Below are 22,217 nucleotides of genomic sequence, written 5' to 3'. Positions count from 1 at the left end.
CTGGAGCTCTCTGGCATCCAGACCTGCAAACGTTCGTCCTGTGGACGTGTGCTAGCAAAGGCGGTACTGTAAACTGGCAAACCGTGAAATGCTGCCATGGTTGTACATGCAGTGAGAGAGTAGCTAGTTCTACACTAGAGTGAAATACAGACTAAGAACATAAGCAAAAAAAGTAGCCAAGTTTATAAGTTTGTAAAATGGGAACTAAACATTGCACCTAAGGAAATCAGCCGGACAATAGAGAAGTAAGTGCAAGGTAATTATTCATGGTCTCGATTTAGTTTAATCTCAGGAAACTAAGGTGAGCAGAGGTCACCAGGTTGCAAACTAGAAAATTTTATAAAACTTCCAGCGCCTGGCTGGGAGGGAGCGCAGGTGGGGCAGGGCGAGCGCCTGGCCCAGCGGCAGGCCAGGAAAGAGGAAGTTGCCCACGCCGGCTGGGAAACGGGGACACTTTTTCCCTTGCCAGGCAGGGCGATCCGGTCCGGGTTTTGCGGGCGCCCCTCCCGTGCCTGGACGCCGTGCCCGCTTGGAGACCGAGTCCGTTCCGTGCCCGCTTCCCTCTGCGCCGCTCCCCCCTTCCCCTCCCCAGCCGAGCCGGGGGCAGACGGTGGCCGCGCTCCAGTCCGGGTTTTGCGCGCCGCCCGCCCTCCTGTTAGAAATAGGAAAATTCAATAATCAAAGCAAAGGGGAGCGTGAGGAGGAAAAATCCGGGATCAGGGCAAGTTTGATGGCGCATGCGCGCTGCCGCCTCCATCCCAAACACACACACATTTCCCCTGACTTGGAAAGTCACCCAAAGCGGCCCCAAGTGCAGGTAAGCCCGTCCGCCGCGCCCGGCCCGGCAGGTGGGCACTGCCCGCGCCGCCGCTCCCGCGCCCCGCCCGGCGGCACCGCTGCCCGCGGCGGCGGCGGGGCAGCGCCGCGCCGCGCCGAGCCGAGCCGAGCCGCGCCGTGCCGTGCCCGCCGGCGGCCGAGCCGCAGCCGCAGCCGGAGCGGGAGCCGGAGCCGCGGCCGGGGCGGGCAGGCGGCGCCCGGCAATTCCCAGGAGTTTGGCGGCGCCCGGGAAGGGGGTGCCGGGGAACACGTGCTCCCGCTCCCCGCCGGGCGCAGGTAACCGCTGCCGGCGCGCCCGGGCGGGGGCCGCGGGGGGCGGCGGCGCGGGCGCAAAGTTGGGCGGGCGGCGGCGGCGGGGCGCCCGCCGGGCCGGGCCGGGCCGGGCCGGGGAAGTTTCTGCAAAGTGGCCGGGGCCGGCGGCGCGGCGCGGCTGCCGGGGCAGCGGCCGGTGCCCGGCCCGCGGGCGCAGCAGCAGGTTATTTTTACCCGGTGGCATTTGCAGAATGCGCAGCTGATTTGCCATCCGGAGCCAGGAAGCTCCCCCCCTTCCCCGGCTCCCCCTCTGCCCGCTCCGCCGCGGGGCCGGGGCGGCGGGGCCGGCGCTGCCGGGGCGCCGCTGCCCATGTTTGGCGGCCCCGCGGCCGCGGAACAGGTGTCCGGGCCGTCACTCAGCGCCGGGCGCCGACAAAAAAGGAGCGGAGCGGCGCGGCGCGGCGCGGAGCCCGGCGGAGCAGAGCGGGGCCGGGCGCGGGGCAGCCCCGAGCGGCGGAGCCGAGCGGAGCGGAGCGGGGCGCTACCTGCGCCCGCCCGGGGAAACTTTCCGGGAGCGGCGCCGCGCTCCGCGCCGCGGCTTCGCCCCCCGTAACTTCGCCGCCGGTTTCTCCCTTTACCGGGCGCTCGCTGACTGCCGGCGCGGCGCAGCTCGGCTCCGCCGCTCGCGGGGCTTCGCGCCTCTGCTCCCGGCAGCGCCCCCGCTCCCGCCGCCCCCCGGGCGCCCGCTGCCGCCACCTTGCCAGCCGCCCCGAAGGTGCTGCGGAAGAGTTTATGGGGGAATATTGTCGAACTTGAGTAATCAAGTTTCCAGATCTTATGCCTCCTGTTTAATTTATTAGACTAGTTATTTATTCTGTTGATGATAATCTGTTGCTGGTTTCTATGGAGATGTTAAACTGATCTCTTTCAGAAATCAAACTCCATATGCACTAAAACGTTTAAAGGAGCAGTGTCCCCTTTTGTTTTCAGACTTTGTACCTTTTCAGCGCTTTTATGGGGCTCCTGTATATTTAATATATTAAAGTCTGAAGTTGAAGCTTTGTGCGAGACAGAGCTTATTATGGCTAGCAGAAAGTCAGGGCTTTGATCCTTTTTTGCATCATCATTTAAAACAGATCATTTTTCCCCCCTCATCACACGAGATAGCAGAACCCTTTCAAGATCAAAGAGTCCAGCTAAAAACTATTGTTTGAAAACATAGAAAAAGAGCCTGTTAAATTAGGGGGATGTTTCCTTAATCTGCTTATTTTGTTCTAAAGATTTTTTTAGCAGTAAAAACAACAACAACAACAACAGCAGAAACTTGTGGCAACTATATTGTTATTTTTATGCCTCCCAAGTCTTTTTAATGTTAAAATAGGTTCAAAGTCAAATATCTCTAAAGATAAAGTGCTTGTTAGGGTGCTTTTATTACTTGGTTTCTAAATGTGGAAGGTCAGAATCCAGAAAGCTATCGCATTAGAGAAGGTTTTAATAGTCTTTGTCTCATCTTAATGAGAGAGAAATCTAAAAAACATTTTCACTGCAACATTTATCAATTATTTTAAAGAAGAATCTCTACATGTGACTCAGTTTTCATTATTTCTTAACTTATCCATTGTGTTGTTACGTGTGGTTTGGTGTGATACTACTTTTAAAAAAAGTAATTGAGGAGAGAAAAGAGAATTTTTTTATGCTTAAAATTTGAGAACTCGGAATAAGCTCATGTGTTGGTCAGGCTGACGCACGCTACAAATCAAATATGTTTGTTGCTCGTCTTCTGGAGAAAAGTTAAAGATTTGCAAAGAAAATGCTCCCAGCACAACGCATTTTTAACGCAGTAGGAAACCTGTGTTGCACTTTCTCTTGGTGTGTCTTCAAAACGTTTCCACTCCCTGGAACAGAGACCTCTTTCCTCCCAGTGTGCTTCTACGCCAGTCTCAAAAATAAAAGAATAAACCTGGAGGAAGTAGTGCTCGTAACCCGTATAACTCATGTATGCCTGTCTGTCTCTGTGTGTGTGTGTGTATATGTATATACACACACATATGTGTATGTATATATGTACTAAAAAAAAGTGTGGTCTGTAATCAATCCATACTAGATTTTACATTTTTTCCTCTCGTTAATTGTTCTCTCCTTTTTTTGTGTGTGTGATCCCTAGTGCAGTGGTTCATTTAAAAATATTTTTGTAAATCTTGTGTTTATTTGTTTGATTTGAATTGCAAACAGAATTGACTCTGACAAGTAAAAAGAGGAGGGGGGAAAAAAAAGGAAACACTATGGCTTTAAACTCAGGAGTTTGCATATTCTCCTTGTATCTTTCCCCTTTGCTAATTATTGTGTTGTTTTCAGAGCAAATATGTCATATCCATGGCGACCAGGCAGGTTTATTGTCTTTCAGAAGCAATAGCTCACATAAGTAATTAATGACTTCTTTTTTTTTCCTCTGGCTTAGGTTAAACAGATCATTCAAGGAAAGTCATATCTCTCTCTCCCTCTCTCTCTTTTTTTTTAGCCCAGTGACATAAGAACATGAGTTAGAACAAGAAAATACTTTAACCAAGAAGTCAACAGCTTATTTTTCCTCATTTCTTTTTAAAAGCTCCAAGTGTCAGCTTTCCCCACACATGACGTTGTCATTCTCGCAGTTTCGGAGCGGAGCCTTGGTGCAGGGAAAAGCCACTGGAAGCTGCAGTTCGGCTGCTGCTTGTGCAGCTGAGCGAGCGTGTGCGTGTGTCCCCGCGTGTGCGGGTGTGCGCCGAGGCAGTATTTTTGCTCAAGGGTTTTGCTGTGTGCTGGGAAACGCGTTTCCCCCGGTGTTCGCCCCCCTCCTCCCCGCCATCATTCTATCTGTATTAAAATCAGTGTTAAAATAAAGGTGTGTTTTTGTATCTTACAGATTGTAATTCAAACAGTTTCCAGGAAAGAATTAGTAATTCAATTTTATATACGGCGTATATACACACACGCTTGAGCTCCACCCAAAACAATCAAGCTAACTGGGGAAAAAAAAACTTATTTCCTTTTTCTTTTCAAGCCCAAGCAAACTTGTGCAGTGACTTTCAAAAGCCTATCACAAATAGAGCCCCTTTTTTGCCAGGAGTTTGCTGCAGGTAGGAATCTTGTCCTTTTCCTTCCCAACTCTGTTTCTTCCTATTAAACCAGAATTTGCTATCTGTCCGAGCCAGGGACTGGTTATCCGCTGTGATTTACTGAGGCGGTGATTTTCTCCCCCCCGCCCACGGGCACCTTCACCCCTGTTTTGTTTTTGCTAATTTCATTTTCAGAAGGATTTATACGCAGTCCGGCTATATAAATTCCTCGTGAGATAAAAGCGCTGCGCACTTCCATAAACAAAACCTTTCACTTGCGTCCTCCCTTCCCTTTTTCTTAAAACAGAATGGAAAAAAACCCTAAAATACAAAACCTCAACCCATTTGATCGAGGCAGGTATCATAAATGTATTCTGGTAATGATTCTGTATTCCACAACGCTGCTACTTTAACTTTTTAAATCTGTTTCCTTTCTGGTTGGTAACATTAATCAAAGAACCGCTTCCTTCCAATTTTTCCACAGACCGGGGCTAATTAGAACCACTCGAATCCTATTTTGTAAATTCCGTGTGGATGTTACTTCAGGCTGCCAGCGCCAGGGCTTCGGTGCACTCTGGCTAGGCACTCTTAGGGTTATTTTTATTAATGTTTCTGTCTCTAAAACCCACACGGTTTCTCTCCATCTACCCAAAATAGATTTGGGGGTTCACACGCTGGGGCGTGTAGGAAATGGGCATCACAAGTTGGGGTGGGGGGGAAGCCAGGAAGGAAAGCGATTTTGCAGCGTAGTTTCCGAAGAGCCCCAGAGAAACCCCTAAGTAATGCGGAGCGGAGGATTCACCAGACTTGATAATTGAGCCCTTAACCTCCTGATGTCTATATCAGAAAAACAGAGTCTAGCAGAGGGAGACAAAGACTAAAAGCAAATACTGGGGAGGAGGAAGCTGGGGAGACGACTGAAATACTGAAATATAGTTCAGTGTTCGTATAAATCTCTATATTATGTTTCCTTGGGCTCCCTTTCCCCCTCTCGCAAACCATAGCTGGTTTAAAGGTGGCTTTGGGAGAGCCCTGATGTTTCGAATGCAGCCGAGAGCCCGGTGTTTCTGTGGCATGAACAGGTCTAACTTGGAGAGACTTTTCTCGGAACTGGTGTTGATGCTTCCCCCCGTCTCCCTCTTTTTTGAAGGGCCAACTAGTGATTTTTCTTTTTTTGCCTTTATGGAAAGTTAAATAACTAGAAGTTGGGAGTTTTCAGGTTGTGACTATTAGGCTGCGCGGAAGGGATTTGAATCAAACCACTTTGAGCACCCGGCAGGACAACTGCTTCCCCGCTCTGCCACGGTATTTCCCTTCTGTATGTTTGTGTACCTAAATAGGGCACCCAGGGATGGGGGTGAGTGGGCTTGCAAGGGAGATCTTAAAGTTAACTTGCTTTTGGTATATAAGACTGCAGCTTCAAAGAAAAGCATGAGCGCATCGTAAATTTTGCTAAAATTAATCAACCGTTTAAGAGCTCCACATTAACGAGGTTTTCCAGGCAAGCAGCTTTCTTCTCCTCGTCTTCGTTGTCGTCGTCTTCTTTCTTGTTCAAAGTCCAGGAGGGTTGGGGTGGAGGGGGGAGAATGTCAGTAAGAAGAGGAAGGGGTGGAATTTGAGTAGAAATAATAAAAACAAAAAAGGCTGGATTTGTGGAATATAAATCCTCGTGTGTCCTTGATCTATATTGTCAGGTTTTTTTTTTTTGGTCGGATTTGTCCTGTGTGCCTTTGACGGAAAAGGCACGTAGAGAGAGAGAGAGAGAGAGAGCGACAGAGGGGGAGAGAGAGAGACGTGTCACTGCTTTGGAGCTCATTATCATTCTTAATAAGTCTTAAGGAATAAAGAGGAGCATTGAGTGTAAATGCTGGGTAATCCTAACACTCCTCAAGGTGAGAGGAGTCTCGAGGACACAGAGAAAGAGAGCGAGGAGGAGGGGGCTAGTGCAGGGGCAGGAGAGGAGACGTGGATGAAAGTGGTTTTAACGAAAATGGCCATGGGCTGGTAGGACCTGTGGCTCCTGGGCACTCTGGTTTTGTTGCGCAGGCCTGTGCCAGGGAAAGTTGTCTCCAAGTTTGCATCCCAGAGGCAGTCGGGAACACAGCCGGACCTTGAGGCTGAAGTATTGGCCTCTAATGGCAATATTCTGTGACAAACTTCTGTTTCAGAAGCAAATCTGCTGTGCTCTTGTTTCCAGCCTGTGCCGGGGGGTCTGTGCTCCTGAGGGGGAGCGCTGGCCCCGAGACGGGCTATCGCACTGGCTGCTTTGCCGTGCCTCCAGTTTGGTTCCCATTTCCTCAGCTCGGGGTGATGCCTAGCTCGCTTCTGGACCTGCGCACCCTTTTCTTAGCTCTGTTTCGGGATGTCATGAGTCCTCCTCTTTCTCTGAATTTCCGAAAGGCTCTGCCTCCCCTTACCTTTCCTCGCGAGGGGAGGATGCATCCCGAGCGCACCGCTTCGGACACTAGGTGGCTTAAAGTATAGGCATGGTGCTTGGAGGCAGCTGCAGAAGAGACGTTCATTCACTCTTTCTGGTGGGCTCCTCTGTTCAAACTTCAGGCTGGCAGCAAAACGTGGAGACGCCTCTGAATCCGTTGTGGATTCAGATATTGTGTTACCTCCTCGGCTGGGCAGCGTGTTTGCGATCGCCTTGGAGGACTGGAGCCTGTATGGAAGGAAGAGAGAAGGCGAGGCTGATGAAGTGAATTCAGGGGCTAGGCTGCTTGCTCTGATGACAAGGAGTCAGGAACCTGCCCGTATGGCTAGTCCTTCTCTCTCCTGGCGGTGTTCACCGTACTCATTTTATAGGGTGTGCTTGTTGCTTTTGGGAAAACGTTTCAGGGTGGGCAGAGCCCTCCTTGCGCTGCTGATGTGTAATGGAAGATGCTGAGCCTTGAGTGATGCCCACTGCTCCTCCTTTCTGGTCTCTTACTTCAAGTCCAGTTATAGGCAGAAGGGATTGGTATAATCAGGCATTTGCCTAATGCATCCAAGGCCTAAAGAGGTGGATAGAATGGCCCATGCCTTTTTGTCCCTCTTTTAGTCCGTGCTGTCTCTCTGGTTCGGCTCGTAGCTCCTGGCTGAAGCAGGAGCTCAGCCTTTTAAGTGGCGCCATGTACCTTGGAGCAGGTCAGAGGGAGCCGTGGATGCTGAGTTTTGATCGGTTGGCATGGTAGAGAAGCAAAATACAGTGAGGTGGAGGTTTTGCTAAATGCTGATTTTCTGGGTCCAGGTGCTTGGCTTCAAGGTTAAGTGTTATGTTGTTAATATTATTAGGTATTAAGTTATTAGTAGCAGAACTGTGGGGCTTGCCTGTACTTGGCAGAGAACCGCTAAGAAACCGTCTTAGGGCTGAGTTCATACTGGTTTCTCTGACAGTGTCCTTCCAGCATGCCTCAAGCCTGAGCTGGAGGAAGCAGCAGGGAACCTGGATGCAGTTTTTGTGGATCATCTGTCTTCTGAACTCTTGGCTGAGACTGCTAATGAGTTGTAGCGAGGAGTGATGGACTCTTGTACTGAGGGATCTGCCTGCAACCCCTTGTGCTCATTCTGCCCGGGCTGTTGATGAGGTGTCAGCTAATACCTTTCACGTGTGATTGAGCTGGTCTAGAATAGGACCCAGAGGTACAAGAATTCGCACTGCCAGGACGAGCTCTAGAGCCATCCAGCTGCTGAGGCCCTGTGTGTAAATGCTGTAGCGAAAGGGTCTGCGTTTGCAGAACTGTTAATTGTTCTGGGCCTTTGGCTCCTTGCCTGTGTTGATGTTTTGGGGTAGTTTTCTCTCCAGAAGTAATCCTATTTTTGTGCTGCCACCCATGATGCTGTTTTGAAATAAAATGAGTCGCTTCCAAATTCTGAGCCATAAGGCCTGTCGTTTCAATATGATGATTGACAAGTCACCTCAGAGTTGGTCTCTGAGGCTGGTCCTGATCCTTCTGCATGCGAAGTCAGCAAGCAAGATAGGTCCTAGTGATGGGAGACAGCTGCTGGGAGGAAGCTCTGCAGGTACTGGCATTCATTGGACTTGTGAAGGAGGGAGGTAAATAAACGCCATGGATTTTTCAGGGACTTTTTAGTTTTGGGTACCATTGGAAAGGATAGTTTGAACTGGAAAGTGGAACGGGAAGGCTTAGCAAGGGGCTCGTTGTGCCCACCAAAGGGGGAAGGAGTACCTGGAGCTTTGCAGAGGGCCCTGTTTCAGTTGTGTACTAAAATGTGTTGTGTAACGTCGCTCAGGAGAGGCCCGGGCAAATCCTCGTGCAGCAAGGGTTGAGAGCGTGACCCTGACACAAGCTTGTTCAGTGGGCTAGGAGAAGAGGTGACTGGCCAGTGTTTCCTGAAGGTACAAAAGAGTCCGGTTCTGGTCATGACTTTGACTTGACAGTATGGATTACAGTTGACTCTCACTTGGAAATAGGTTTGTTGCTTCCTGGTTTTGCTTCTGCTTCTGGTAGCAAAGGGACCAGGGTTTTTTATTCCTGAGCAGTATGTCTCCCAGCTCCGCACCTTTCCCGGTGGGGCTAGGTGGGGCTTCTAAATCACCAGGCGTGAGTGTAGGTGGCATAAATGCAAACTGAGCTGCGTGATCAAGGCTTGTGGCTTCCAGGTATCTCGCTCGTGCCCTGCTCAGCCCGTCCCCATGCCAGCGAGAGCGAGGGCTGCGCAGAATCACGCTTGCCTGCTTGTTGGATGATGAGGCTGGCAAAACAGCTCCCGGCCTGGCTGCCTCCCCATGGTGGCTGCGTCTGCAGAACATCCTCTCCATGGGGCTGCTGGTGGCGAGCCCCCCCCGCGCAGTGCCTCAGGCTGGCCCAGCTTTATACCGAGGGAGCGGTGTCCTTTCACACTGGTGAGCCAGCAAAATCTCTCCCAGGGGTTATTGTAACCTCTCAGCAGCGATTTGCAAACAGGCATTCGGAGATAAAGTCTTGGTGCCGAGCTAAGGGCCAGTAGGGCAGATATGAAACGCGGCAGGTTTATGAAAGAGAAGGTATATGAAATGCAGCCTGCATCTCCCATTTCACTGCGCTATGCCAAAACACACAGTTTCTTATTTCAGTCACTGTGATCTTTCAAGGAGGTTAATTTCCATGACGAACTCCGGGCCACGTGCTTGGAGGATTTATCTAATTAGACTGACACTTTTCTTTTTTAAAAAAGAAAATTAAGCTGCACCTTGGAGGACTTAAGTATTTTAAACTGTAGGAGCGGCAGCAGGCGGTGTGATCCCCTGCTCACAGAGCAGGGGGAGAGGAAATTTCCCCTTTTCCAGTCTCCTGTGTAAGACTTCACCAAAGGTCCCCTTTTACTTAATTTTCTTACATGGTGGTTGGATGCTAAAAGAGTCTTTTATCCTGCCTGAGTGAGTCCCTAAAGCCTCAGCTGGCTCTTTAACTCGTGTAAACTATTGATGTTCTGGGCTGTTACGTATTCAGGACAGAGTGGAGGCTAAAGGGGAGACCTGTTAATGCTCCTCAGGCGTGTCCTAGATAAACTGCATCTGTCCAGGACAGGGAATTGAGTGGCTGTGGCTGTGTAATGGCTGAGGTGCGTGTACGGTCCCTCTCACCATGCCTGAGCACCTCGTGCCCGTGCGTGTGTGTACCTCGGAAGCTGGTGTGACTGTCCTTGTCTGTGTTCACAAAGAAAATTGAGTCCTGCTCTCCAGCGGTCCCAGCGTAGCTCCTTAACTCCTAGTCAAGCCTCGGCGCAGTTTGATCAGATTTGGGCTTCCTGCTGAACGTGCCTTTCAGACGAGAGCTGACACTGTGCTGTCATAAAAACGGAGGATTTTAGGTTGAGGCTGTTAGGCGGGCAAGCCCTGTGCTCTCCTCTGGCTGGACAGCTTTCACACTTGCAGGCACAGTGAATGATGCTGGTTTTGCTCCCGTCAGAGGGCTCCCGGCGTCCTGCTTACAGGCACTGCCTGCTGCTGCCCGTTACTTGGCAGCCTCCTCGTGCCGTTGTTTGCGAGTCCAGGTTCACATCGCTTCAGGTCCGATACTGCTCCAGCTGCTCGTCCTTGCAGAGGGGATCGAAGGAAGGACTTTGCGAGGCGCTGGATTTCCGGCACCAAACTCCGACAGCTCAGACCAGGTTTGCTTGTGCCCAGGCTGGGTTAAAATGGCATCTGCGGGGTCTGGACCCTGCTGCAAACGGGAAGGAGTAGTGAGGGCTTGGGGGAGAGAAGAGTCTCCACGCGAGAGGTGCCAGCAGTAAGAGCAGCCTTGCTAAACCTGGCTTACTGAGTCCTGTGGGGCTGTTCATGTTGCTAGACTGCACAGAGCGAGAAAGACTCTTGCAGCCCTGTCCAAAGAGCTGGTCACTGGCTGTGCCACAGTCCTCTGCTGATACACAGAAGAGTCCATGGTGGATTGAAATTTGTCTTTGGTGAGGAAGGGAACAAAAAAGATGTTTCCTTTCCTGCCCTCAGCCCCATCTCTCACCCCCCCCACACACAAGCTTTTTTTTAGTGCAAAAGAAAAAGAGAAAGAAAAATAATAAAATCTACCAGGCGCTCAAAGGTCTAACCAATAAGAGCCCCGTCGGCTGGGGAGCGATCGTTCTGGCTTGGTCAGCCATCCCTAACAAGTTACGGGTTGTATAAACTCCCAGCTTACAGCTGTAAATTTACTCAATTTTGAATACAGCCACAAGCTGGCTCAGCAGGATCTGAAACCGTCTGCTCCAGTGGTCGTGGTATGCCTGAAATTCACAGCTTCTGGGGGCCCGGCTTTGAACGCGAGCAGCTGCGGAGGGTCAGACCCTGGACCCCACCTCACCTGGCCCTCCTGTGTCCTAAATTAGAAGGGATCTCACCAATACAGGGTCCTATATTAATTTATCCTTGCTTAGCTTTTAGCTCCCCTGCCTTAGGTGGATGGATTCTTGATCTCCGTAGCTACAGATCCACTGCCCCGTTCCTGTTTCTCCCAGGCCAGGCTGTTCCCGTTGCCTCAATTTGGGGAGCTCGACGGGGGCACATGGAGACTTCCCTATGGCAAGCTTCCAGCGTGCCACCCTCCACAGCGATGCCGTCGTTGCTGGATCACGTACCATGCAGGCAGGATCTGGTCCCTTCACGGTGCAGGGCCATTTCCCGCAGCGTCTGCTCAGTCCTGTGCTGGTTTAGAGTCAGTGGGTGTTTGCTTGAGTGACCAAGAGCAGAAACATAGCTCCGAGTTCAGAGCTGGTTGTTGCAGGACTGATCTCTCTGAGCACCTGTAGTGTTGCAACGTGTGATACTCCTAGAAAGCTGAACTTCTGGCTTGTCAACGCTGATTCCTGCTGCAAATAGAAGTGCATTATTTGCATTGAAAGGGAATTTAGCCCAAGTATGCAATTAAATTTTGATCACCTCCTAAATGTTCAGAAATTGAACAATTAACAGCAACTATTAGGCAGAGGCAGTACAAGGGAAAAGTGGTATCCCTTCCTGTTCCTGATCCCAGCTCTCCTCTTACTACTTCCTGCCCTTCATCGTGTTTTTGATGGGGAAGTATTTCGTCTGAGACAAATTCTTTTATCTCCGAACGAGGCACGGGAGTATGGCCATGTCACTGCCACTGACACCTTAGCTTCGAGCAGTACTGGTGTGATATTTTCTGCTTGCTGGAGCGGCCTGGGAAGATGGAGGTGGCTTGAAGAACCGCCAACCCCAGACCATGGCTCCCGAGGTCAGCGTGCCCCCGGCAGCCTCTGCCCTGGGCCGCAGTCTGGCTGTCCCGACCAGCTTGCTGCTCTCTCCCCTGGAGCAGGCAGGTTGCTTGGCTCCGGCTCCCTCAGGGGCGAGGGCTGTCTCTGAGCGGAGAGGGGAGAGGTTGTGGGTGTAACATGGCTCCGCACATGGCGAGCAGTCACTTCTGATCTCGGCTTCCTACTGAAAACGGGTAGATGCAAACGAGCGGTTTGAGAGGTTTGCTCTTTCCTCTCCGCCTTCCTTCCTCCCCTCCCCTGTGGTGTTACGCTTGCTTAGGCTCCCAAAGGGTTAAGGTGACTCATGCCCCTCTCACCAGATCTGCTGGCAGGAACGCTTCATCCCAGCCTCTAATTGGTGGTGTTTGCTCTGCACTTTCTCGCTCTGGTTTTGATGAAAACATTTAACCGGGAGCTTAGTGTGCAGAGGCTCCCAGCTGACAGCCGCCGCACTGTCTTCACCAAGTTGTCCTTGCTGTGTAAATTCAGGAGCCTGGCTTAGGGGTAGTGGGGTGGGCAGATGTGCACAGCTTCGCGGCCCCTGGGCCCCTCTCCTCACGCTGCTCTTACCTACTGTAATCTTTAGGGTCCAGGCCCTTATCTGCTCTGGTCCTCAGTCGCCATTCTGTGCCTGGACATATGAACAGCAGTGTTGGAAACCAGTTTAGAGCCTCGGACTAGGCTGCACAGCTAGGGAGAGGGGCCTGGTCTTACCTGGGAGCAGGACAGCTCGGTAGGGCTGGAGAGAGCTGGACGCAGACCACCGAGCAGCGACGCTGGCCGTTTTTCCCTGGAGGACAGGCTCCACCAGGCCTCGTGCTGTGACTCTCTGGCGTGGAGATGACCTGCTCGTTCCTTCCTGTGCGTTTGGGGGTTTGTGCAGGATTTTCCCCATGCAGTCTTTCCTCAAAGCTGTTTCAAGGAATAAGCTGCTAGTGTATAGGCTCTTGTAACAGGCTTCCCCATTAAGAAGTTTCACCCCATTTTTACTTTTGCCGTGCAAGTGGCAGAGGAGTTGCCATGTCCTTATGGAGACAGTCTTGAGAGCGGGCATGTCCAAGCTTCTCTGTTACTACGTTACCAGAACCCTTAGGCAGCAGCAGCAGAGCTGAAACAGCCCCTGGGGGAGATAGATGCCAGTTTATCTGTGTTGCTGCTGGAAAACACATTCAAATTTCTGCCCAAACAGGAGATTGTGACATGCAAGAAATTCATCTGAGCCCGTCGGGGCTGCCACTGCTCTGATATTTCTTTACTTTTCTTTCTTTATCTCTGGTGATCTACCCTATGAACAGCAAAACAAATCCAGATGGGAAAATGTATAAACCAGAAAATCTGGATTCTCCGTTCTTGGAAAAGCATGATTCCTTGTTCTCAGCCGCCTCCGTGTGTCATGGGGTCTGCCATGAAATGATGCCAGCGCTGTTGAAAGAGGCCAGGGCTATGTCTGCATTAAAGAAACCCAGCAGCAGTGTGACACCCTGCGCAAGTGCGGATTCCCAAAGGAGATTCGCTGCACTGGGAGGTTTGATAACACGGAGAAGTATGCCTGTTCTAGGTCCACCTGAGGACCTTGCTCCGCATCATTCTGCTGAACTATTGATGGTCTGGAACCAAACACACGTGTCTCATTCAGACGCAGAAAGAGCCAGGCCAAGCCCCTGCTCCGCGCAGCGTGCTGTGTATTATCAGCCCGGAGAAAGGGGAGCGAGCAGGTGTAGGCTAACAGCGCAACTGAGAGCGACCAAAGTGCATCGTAAAATAAACAAACAGCCAGTGCTCCAGCTCCCCCAAATGCACCATTGAGTTGCAGGGTCTACCGTGTGCTTTTGAACGTGCTCTGAGCAAGCACCCGCTTGGGGCACCGTTTAATTTGCAGCCAGAAATGGCTTGATGATTATCTGTGTTGCGGTAGTGCCTTGAAGCCCCCGGCCCGTTCCGTTGCGCTTAGGGCCGTGAGAGCGATAGGAGCTCCCTGCCTCTAAGAGCTTACGGTCTGCGGGAAAGGAACCCGGTTATAGGACTATCCGTGTGGGGCTCTGACTTGTGTCGTGAAATCAGAAAAAACAGGCCTGGATGGAGAGCTGAAGAAAGCATCTGGGCCTTCCCCTACCAAGAGTAAGGATCATAACTGTCTTTATTATGACCTTCACAATCCTTTACAGTCTTCAGGGAGAAGCACATCCAGCCCTTTCTATGTTATAGCCTTTCCTCCTGAGATTTCTTAGGCGAAGATCTTTGTACCAAGATTTTATTTGATTTCTGTGCACCTTTTCTCACTACAAGGATCTTTTATCGCCCCTTGTGCTTTCGGCCTGGCAGGATTTGCAGTGGTGCTGCTGGCATTTTCACTGCATTTAGCAAAGCAGCAGCTTGGCTGCCTTTACCCCCTCGGCAGCCAGTGCTTCGGTGTCTCGGTGTGAGCCAGGTGCTGGCATTGTGCTTACCCAACAATACCTTTGTCCTTTGCCCAAAACTCTTAGCCAAGAAAAAGTGAAAAAAAGGGGGGGGGGGATAAAATTCTGCATTTAGTTGTCCTTTCATCACAGGTGGTGCCAGTTGATTTTTGCTTTATTTATACAGGGCGGGGAGAAAAGAAAAAGAAAACAAGGTGGAACTCGGACAAGGCCCAGGAAATGTTTGAGCCTGACAACAAACTTCCTTTTGTTTGGGGGGGAGGGAGGAAGAGAGCAGAGAAAAGGGGCAGAAGACCAGCTGAAACCAACCTCAGCTTGGTGCTTTTGGGCAGGTTTCTTCTTCCTGTTCTTTATTGTTGTTTTTTTGTTTTGTTTAGCTCAAGCGTCCTGTGATAATTTTGTTTGAACTAGGGCCTCTGCGTGCTGCCTTTTAGAAAGTGGATGGAAGAAGGGTTTCCAGTGGACACATTTGTCGTTTGGATGGGGAGGATTAATCATTTAATGTAGAGATATCTGGTAGACTGCTGCTTTGCATGAATGGGTCAGGTTGGTAGGTAGAGGGGAAGGATGAAGGGCCCTGCTTTTCAAGAGGGAAGAGCAATCAGCTGTTTACAGGATAGCAGTGCAAGTCATGGCTTAAAATGAAGAAACCAGAAGACTTTTGGAGAAGAAGAGGACCTTGAAGGCAGCTGTCAGGCATACTGCCTTGGGTGCTCCTTAGTTTCCTAGCACCACCATGTGCTAGGAAATATGTCTCCCAGTCACAGAAAACTCTCTGAGCAGCATCTTCTTGTTGGCACAAATCTCTGAAAGTTTCTGCGTACGTGAGATGATCTCCTGAGCCGGTGCTCCTCAGCCTGCCAGGGGGGAGGCGTAGGGTGTCAGTCATCCAGGCTTTTGCTCTGTGGAAAGAAACGGATCACCTGGGGCACTGCTCGTCCCATCCTAAGACCAACATCCAAAGCAGGAGCTCCTGCCACGTCGGTAGCAGCTGTTAGTGGGCTGTTACCCGAGTGATGTGCTGGCAACCTTGCAGAATCCCCCGCGATGCTCCTCCTTTCAGGCTCTGGTGTGAAGGCTCTGGCGGGGGCGTGCTGCCGCAGGTTCATGACAGCCGGTTGCTTGGTGCAGGTGCTAGGTGCGATCAGGGCCACGCAGCGCACCTGCACAGCTGGGAACGGTGTTAGAGTGGTTCGGAGCGTCTTTCCTCTGGACAGGTGGTGACGACTCTCTCCGCTGGCCACTTACGGTCCTTATGTCGGATATTCAGTACAGCTGGACTGGGCTCCAGAGCCACGCGAGCCATCTGTTTTTCTCAGGAGATGCTTTTCTTTGGGATGCGGGGTGATACCTTCTCAAAATGTCCTTTACTCCCCCTTAGCTGTTGCCTGCGTTAAGTGTTGCAGTGCTGCTGTAACGCTGGGATAGCTGGAGAGTGAGTGGGTTGGGATGGCAGGCTGTTAAGTCTTTCCTTGGCCAGGCTGAAAAGAAATTATACAGTGCTTAATTCATCTCTTGTTATCTCATTTGGGCATCACAAAGTGCTGTATCAAAATTAGCGAACAAAGTTGTGGATATTACCTGTCAGGCAGAAGCTGGCCGTGCTCTCCGAAGAGAGGTTAAATGTTTTGATTTGGCTTGTGAGAGGGGAGACGTCCAATATTCAGTACATGAAAAGGAAGAAAGAAGAGCAGAGGATTGATGTCACTGTGTGGAGCTGGACTGCTGCTGCCTGATGCTGCGCTTTCCCGTGGTGTCTTACTGAAGTCTTGCTGTTCTTCTGATAGTGGCCAAAATCACTGACCTGCCCAGTATATTAGGAAAAAGAATATCCCAAGATGCTGCTAGTTACAGCTTTTTCCCTGCTATTGGGGAAGTGGACTCCCTGCATTGCACTTGCTGGGATTTGTGTCCTCAGCATCTTTTCTTTCCAGCACAGGTGCTCTCTGAGTTTCATCAGATGGTCCTGGAGCTGCTCTTTTGCTGAACATACTGCTGAGTCCGTGGATCCAGGACCCTTGAGTTGTGGGACAAGGTCCCAGTTAAGTGAGTTGAGAGCAGATTCGGGGGTCAGTGAGTCCCAGGAGAAAGCTGGAACGCTCCCACCACAAAGCGTGCTCTTGCCGACTCACGCTGGGAGCTGCTGTGTTCAGACTGTGCTCCTCAGTCTTTGCCTCACTTTCCGTATCTTCTGATGGAGATAATAAAACTTGTCTGCAATGCTGCTTGTAGCTGAGAATTAAGGAACGGTTTCAAGTGCCAGACGAAAGGCAAGTGTGGAACACAGGCTGTATTTTTACTGCTAGTATATTTGTCTGGAGTTTAGAAATCGGGGCCTGCGTGAGACTAGCAGAGGAGAGGTGAGGCCGTGTGCTGCCGCGGCTCTCCAGGGACGCTCGGGGAGCTGGCCCGGGCCTCTGGGGAGGCGCCTGGCACCGGGGGCCCTGGCAGCGGAGCGGCGGTGGCGAGCGGCGGCTTTCCTGCCGTCCGCTCCAAGCGCAGGAATGACTGTGGGGAACGATTTCAAAGCCACCACTATGGAGATTAAGGGGATGAGAATGTAAATCTCAAGTAAAAAGGTAATTGAATGTAATAGCAAACACTGCTCGGTCTATGTTAATTTTAGCTCTTCCCCTGGATACAAGGCGCTGTATTAGTGTTTTATTACCATTTTGTTTGCACTAATAAAATAGTAAAATTTATTTCAAGGAAGTTGAAGGATGGTTTTACAATGCAAATTTGAAGAAATTGGACTTTTCATTTACGCCACTGCTATTTTAAACCCTGAAGGGTGTAAATTAGCCTCCTGTGCCTGGGTGAAATCCACTGCTTCCACGAGCAGGGGGAGGATTTGATGTGGGGGAGAAAAGAACAAAACCAAATCATCTGAATATTTCAGAGAGACAGAGATATCTGATGAGGAGAGAAAAAGCACCGACTGCCTGGGCCCACTGGGAGGAAGGGCTGGAGCCGAGTGGGGCTCAGAGCCGTTTGCACGGCAGCTCTGCCGACGGCCTGCTCCAGCTTCTGTGAGTGGCAAGAAGGGGCCGGACAGGGCAGAAGATGTGCCCCAGGCTGGCCACTATTGACGGCAGATCAGAGAGGCACCGGTGACAGGGTCAGCTCAACAGCTGCTGTCCCAGGGGCAGAGAGTCCCTGCAAGTGTGGGAGCCCTGGGCAGGTTTTGCTTTCCAGCCGGAGGAACCCCGCTTCTCCTGTTGCTTATACTTCTCCCTTCCTCTCGCTTCTCCGTCTTCGTTCCTCAGCGCAGCCCCGCCGCAGCGTGTGCGGCCTGCCCCGGTTCGCTGCTGAGTCACGGCGCTGCCAGCGCAGGTGCCCGTAGCCCAAGAGCTGGGTTTAATGACCTCCTCCTGCAGTCTCCTGCTGTTCCGATCACGGTTTTGCCACTGCTTGGCCTTGATGTAAATGATGCTATAAAGGGCAAAACTGCCCGGAGTTGGGTCCAGAGAGTGCTGTTTGGTTCCAAAGGTCCTGGCTGAGTTGGCCGCCTGCCTCTGGGAGATGGGTGTCGCAGGCTGTGGAAGCACCCAGGGCTTAGCAGCGCACTCAGGCTTTTCTGAGTTTCTCTAATGGGTCTGAAAATCTCACAGGGAAGCTTTGGGGGCTTCATTCTCCTTGCGTGCAAATGAAGGCTGAGCAGAGGAGTTGTAACATCACTTCTTTCAAATCCAGGAGGTCCCATTCTGGTTAAGGCTCTGAATTACTATTTTTAATTGTGTTCACCTTGCACATCCCTCAATCGTCAAGCAGCATTAGCATGAAGGGAACCATGCTGAGTTTCTCCTGTTTAGGTGAATTATCATGTTTTTCTGAATCTTCAGTGAAATTCTTCCTTTCTTTGTTGTCCTGAAGTCTTCTCGCACGGTGTGGCAGGGTAGGTTGCTTTCCTGGAGCCACTCTATGTATTTACCTTGTGTCTCCCCTACCCACGTGGGGTTTTTGCACACTGGCCGAGGTACTGATTTTGGTGTGAAGGCCTCAGAGGACCCTTTTCCCTCTGGTATAGAGGGGACTGATGGGCTCCCAGAACATTCCTTATTCCTAGGCATTTTCTGTCCGCAAGTGTTGTCTGGCCTGGCTGCTGCCCTGCATTCTTGGCAAAGTGGTACCGAGGGAGCTGGAGAGGAAAAACCAGCTCTGTCTATCTGATCGTGCAGACGGGTAGATCTCTCCTTTGGACTGTGAGTATCATCTATTTGTCTTATCCTCAAGAGGCCTTTCAGGGCCGAAACCAGGGTTTACCCTGTGAGCAGGCAGCATGGCGCTCTGGGTTGGTTGCATTTATGGTTCTGTTCATGGCAAATCCACTGGGGAAATCAAGGCCAGGTTCCAGGTCCTATGCTTTTACCGCTCTACGACATCTCCTGGTGTTAAAGAAGGCCTGTTAAAGAAGGCAAGTTTGTAAACTCTCTTGCAGGTTCAACCTCTAGCACGAAGGCAAAAGCCATCGGTGGTTTCAAGCAGCCGCTTAAACTCTCTGCCCGTCTCCTTTGGTGGATGTAGCAGAGGCTTAGCCAAGACTGAGGGCGTTACCAAAGAAAGCAAAGACTTATTTTTGGCATTGAAATGGTTTCCTATTCCAGGCGAGTCTGGGGAGCAGTGTGGTTGTGTACCCAAGGATTTAAGCAGTGCATTAAGCAGAGGGGTTACACTCCGGGTGGATTTCAATCAAAAACTATAATTACATCAAATAGCAAACGGAAATGGAAAAGGAGGATTACTGACTCGACCCTGCCTGCTGCTGGCTGCTGAACCTGCTCCATTATTCACACCCCTGTGTTGCCTGAGGTGGGGTGTGTGCGTGTGTGTAGGCAGCAAGGTCCCCCCTCCTTTTTCCATTTCCTTCATCCGTTTGATGAAGTCAGAGTCCCCGTGTTGGTATCAGTGCTCGGAGGAAGGCTGGGATTTGCATGACTTGGATTTGGGACTTTGCGGGGCAGGTTTGATCTCCCTGCGCGACTCTTCCTGGCTCCGGGCAGGAAGAACCACTCAGTCGAGGCAGCCGTGGGAACCCCCCAGCCCACGAGCTTTCTCTCTTTTTCTGCTTTGTTATCAGTCTAGTGTTTTGGAGTCATCACGGTTCATCCTCAAGGAGACTGGAAAGCCCAGGTTTGGAAATGGGAAATGCTATTTAAGCTGGAGAGCTGGGTCAGTGTTTAAAATCCTTCTCCAGTTAGCAGAGCTCTTGTGCGGCCTGCTGTCGCAGCACGGGCACGGGGACCCCGGCCGGCTCCCCGCGGGTGGGCATCCGCGCTCCGGCAACGCCGTCTGCCCCGCGCTCTGCTCCCGCCGCGGGTCTGTCTGCCAGACAGTGAGGACGAGGTATTAAATCCCCACTGCCTTCCCAGGCCTGCTTTCTCAGATGGCTTTCCAGATGCCTGATCCCAGGGTTCACAGCCCAGCCCAGCCCCTGTTAGATAGGATCTCCTCTTCTCCGCTCGTGCTGAGCGGGCAGGACGCTGTGCTGGAGCTGTGTGTTAGTTTAAGCTAGGACAGAGCACTGCACGGGGCTCTGCTGTACCCTGACCCAATTCCTGCCCCTTCTCTGCCCGTGGCAGGCTCAGGGTGGAGGCAGTCTGGTCCGTGGAGGAGAAACCCTGCTGTGTTTGGCTGCATGGGGGAGACGCGAGGCTCATCCATGGCCTAGCAGGAAGCATGGGAGAGGGGCATTAGCCTTTCCAAATCCAGGACAGTGGCAGATCTGTCTGGTGGGAGACTGCCAGCTTCCAGCCTCTGAATCAGAAACGTTTGGAAAGGCAGCTGCGGGATGACTTGCTATACTTAGCCTCGTGCCTGGCGCTGTCTCGTGCTACGGCACGGCATAGTGACGTGGTCAGAACAGCCGGCTGGGAACCCTCATCCCTCGCTGACGGTCGCTTCGAGCCTGGCTGGGGCTCATTCTCTCATTTGTCTTGTGAACCAGGAGCGACTGTGTTGGTTTCTTGCAGCTCTTCCCGGGCCGCTTCTGCGGAGGCAGGGTCTGGCTGCCTTCCTGGCTAAGCCGGGTTTATTCTGATGGCTGCACGGTTACTCGGGTCCTTTCCTGTAGAAGAGGATTTTGCCCCAAAGATTTTGCCCCGAAGAGCCAGCCGGTTGTGTGGCCCTGGCAGTTGATTACAGACAGATCTGTGAGATCTTAGGGCTGCTCTGTTTTTATGTTAGAGTTTATGAGTGCCCCGGAACTGGTGCTGGAGGACGAGCTGGCTGCCCGCGCGGGAGGCGGCCTGCCCCGCACCTTGGACGGGCCCGTGCCCCCGGCTCGCTCCAGACGGACCGTGCGCCTTCTCCTGCCGCTCCCGGCGGCACTGCCCTTCCCCGGCATGGCCCGCGTGGAGCACGTGGCGAGGAAAGGCGCTTTGCGAGTGGAGGATAATGTCCTTTTCTTATTAGACAGTTCTTTGATTTCTTAATACAATGCAGTGAACTGTAAAAAAATGCTATCCAAATGTAACTCTCATTGAAAATCATTTCATTTTGTACATTAAAGAGACACAGTCTTAGTTAAAAACTGAAATCCCTTTTAGCAGCCAGGAGTAGGAATAGTGCTACTGATTAGACCAAACTTTTCTTTATTACACAAATGAGGAAAAACTTTAAGACAAAACCGTGACCAAGACAATTTCACATGTATTGTTTTCTTGTGCATTTTATTGACTTCCATTTTAAATTTAATTCAGGCTTTCTCTGCAGTATTTAGATTCCAGATATGATGGCTTAGACGGCTAGTTCGGGAAAAGCAGAAAGTGAAACTAGCTGGTTCTGTCACTGCCCAAACAAGCTGCAATGGGAAAAATAAATGATGAGAAATAAATTGCATAAAAATATTCTAAAATTTACCTTAAATTCAGATTTGGTTTGTTAAATATAGGAGAAAATTTAAAAATCCACATTTATACCGGATATAAAAAGGGATGGAATTACCCCACTTTGTGCCAGCTAAACGTTCAGTTGTGCCAGCTAAACCTCGCTCGGTGCTGTAGCGAGTCCTGTTCCCGCAGGCTCTAACGACCTGGAGCCAGCGGCAGTGCTGCGGCGTTGTGCGTGTGTGTGTCTTTCCTAGTCCAGGACCTTCGTGCTTTTCATGGTCCGACTGTGACCCTTCTTCTGTTTCCTTTTTTCCCTTCCTAACATTATTTTGGAAATGACAACCCCTTTCCATTCTCTTGTCCTTGTGTGAACTACAATTACCTTTCATCAAACAATACAATCTCAGCGTACATGAAATAAAAGGTTTGCTTTTAAAGGGATATCATCTGCAGGTGCGGAAACACAGAAACGGAGGGTGGGGCTGCAAAAGAAGAGCAGAGTGTCGAGATCTGGGCACCCGTTTTGGAGAGGCTTATCGCAGCTCCAGCTCCAGCTGAAGCCTTTCAAAGCTGCAGGTGCTTAGCAGTGTGGAGGAATGGGGTCTGCACTTTGTTCAGAGCAGTGTGCATGTGCCTGAGCACTTGTGGTTTCGTAAGAGGGATGCTGCTATTCCTGCGTGCGCCCGTTCATGCTTCACGATACAGAAAGTCCCGCTGGTTTCAGCGGGCCAGCTTGGGGGGCGAGGCGCTGCCTCCTGGGGGGAGGACGGGTGTCAGACTGTAGCCCCCGGAGAGCAGAAATGCTGGCAGGAGGCATCTCACCTCGGGGAAGTGATCTTCATGGGTTACTAGTTTTATCAGCAGCGCATCCTTTTATACGGAGAGAAGGAAGAGAGGAGAGAAATTCCATCCAGCTCTGCTGATTCAGGGGAGTAAAGAGGTAGAATTCGTTAGGAAACAAATGTTTACGGCACAGCCTGAGTCCGAGGTTCTCCCATTTTAACGTTCTGCTTTTTTATTACAGATTGTTTGAAAGACAAAACGAATAGTAGGGGCTTCTTGTTTGTTTTTTTTTTTTTCTTCATTGCAGTTTA

The 22,217-nt window shown here is 51.1% G+C and overlaps 1 protein-coding gene across 3 annotated transcripts in view; it reads left to right on the top strand.

The window, feature by feature from the left end:
• The first annotated feature begins 651 nt into the window (after positions 1–651).
• Positions 652–22,217, top strand: part of CASZ1 (castor zinc finger 1) — a 179,191-nt gene continuing 157,625 nt past the window's right edge. For 2 of the 3 annotated variants that reach the window (XM_064525591.1, XM_026095548.2), the window contains exon 1: positions 652–817. The gene's annotated coding sequence lies outside the window, so the exon portion shown is untranslated. Of the gene's footprint in view, positions 818–974; positions 1,114–22,217 lie in introns of those variants that run through there. The other variant, XM_064525590.1, reaches the window with a different exon arrangement.

Source organism: Dromaius novaehollandiae, chromosome 24 (assembly GCF_036370855.1).
Source record: "Dromaius novaehollandiae isolate bDroNov1 chromosome 24, bDroNov1.hap1, whole genome shotgun sequence".
In the NCBI taxonomy this organism is placed as follows: Eukaryota; Metazoa; Chordata; class Aves; order Casuariiformes; family Dromaiidae; genus Dromaius; species Dromaius novaehollandiae.
This window is presented reverse-complemented; position numbering and strand designations above follow the sequence as displayed.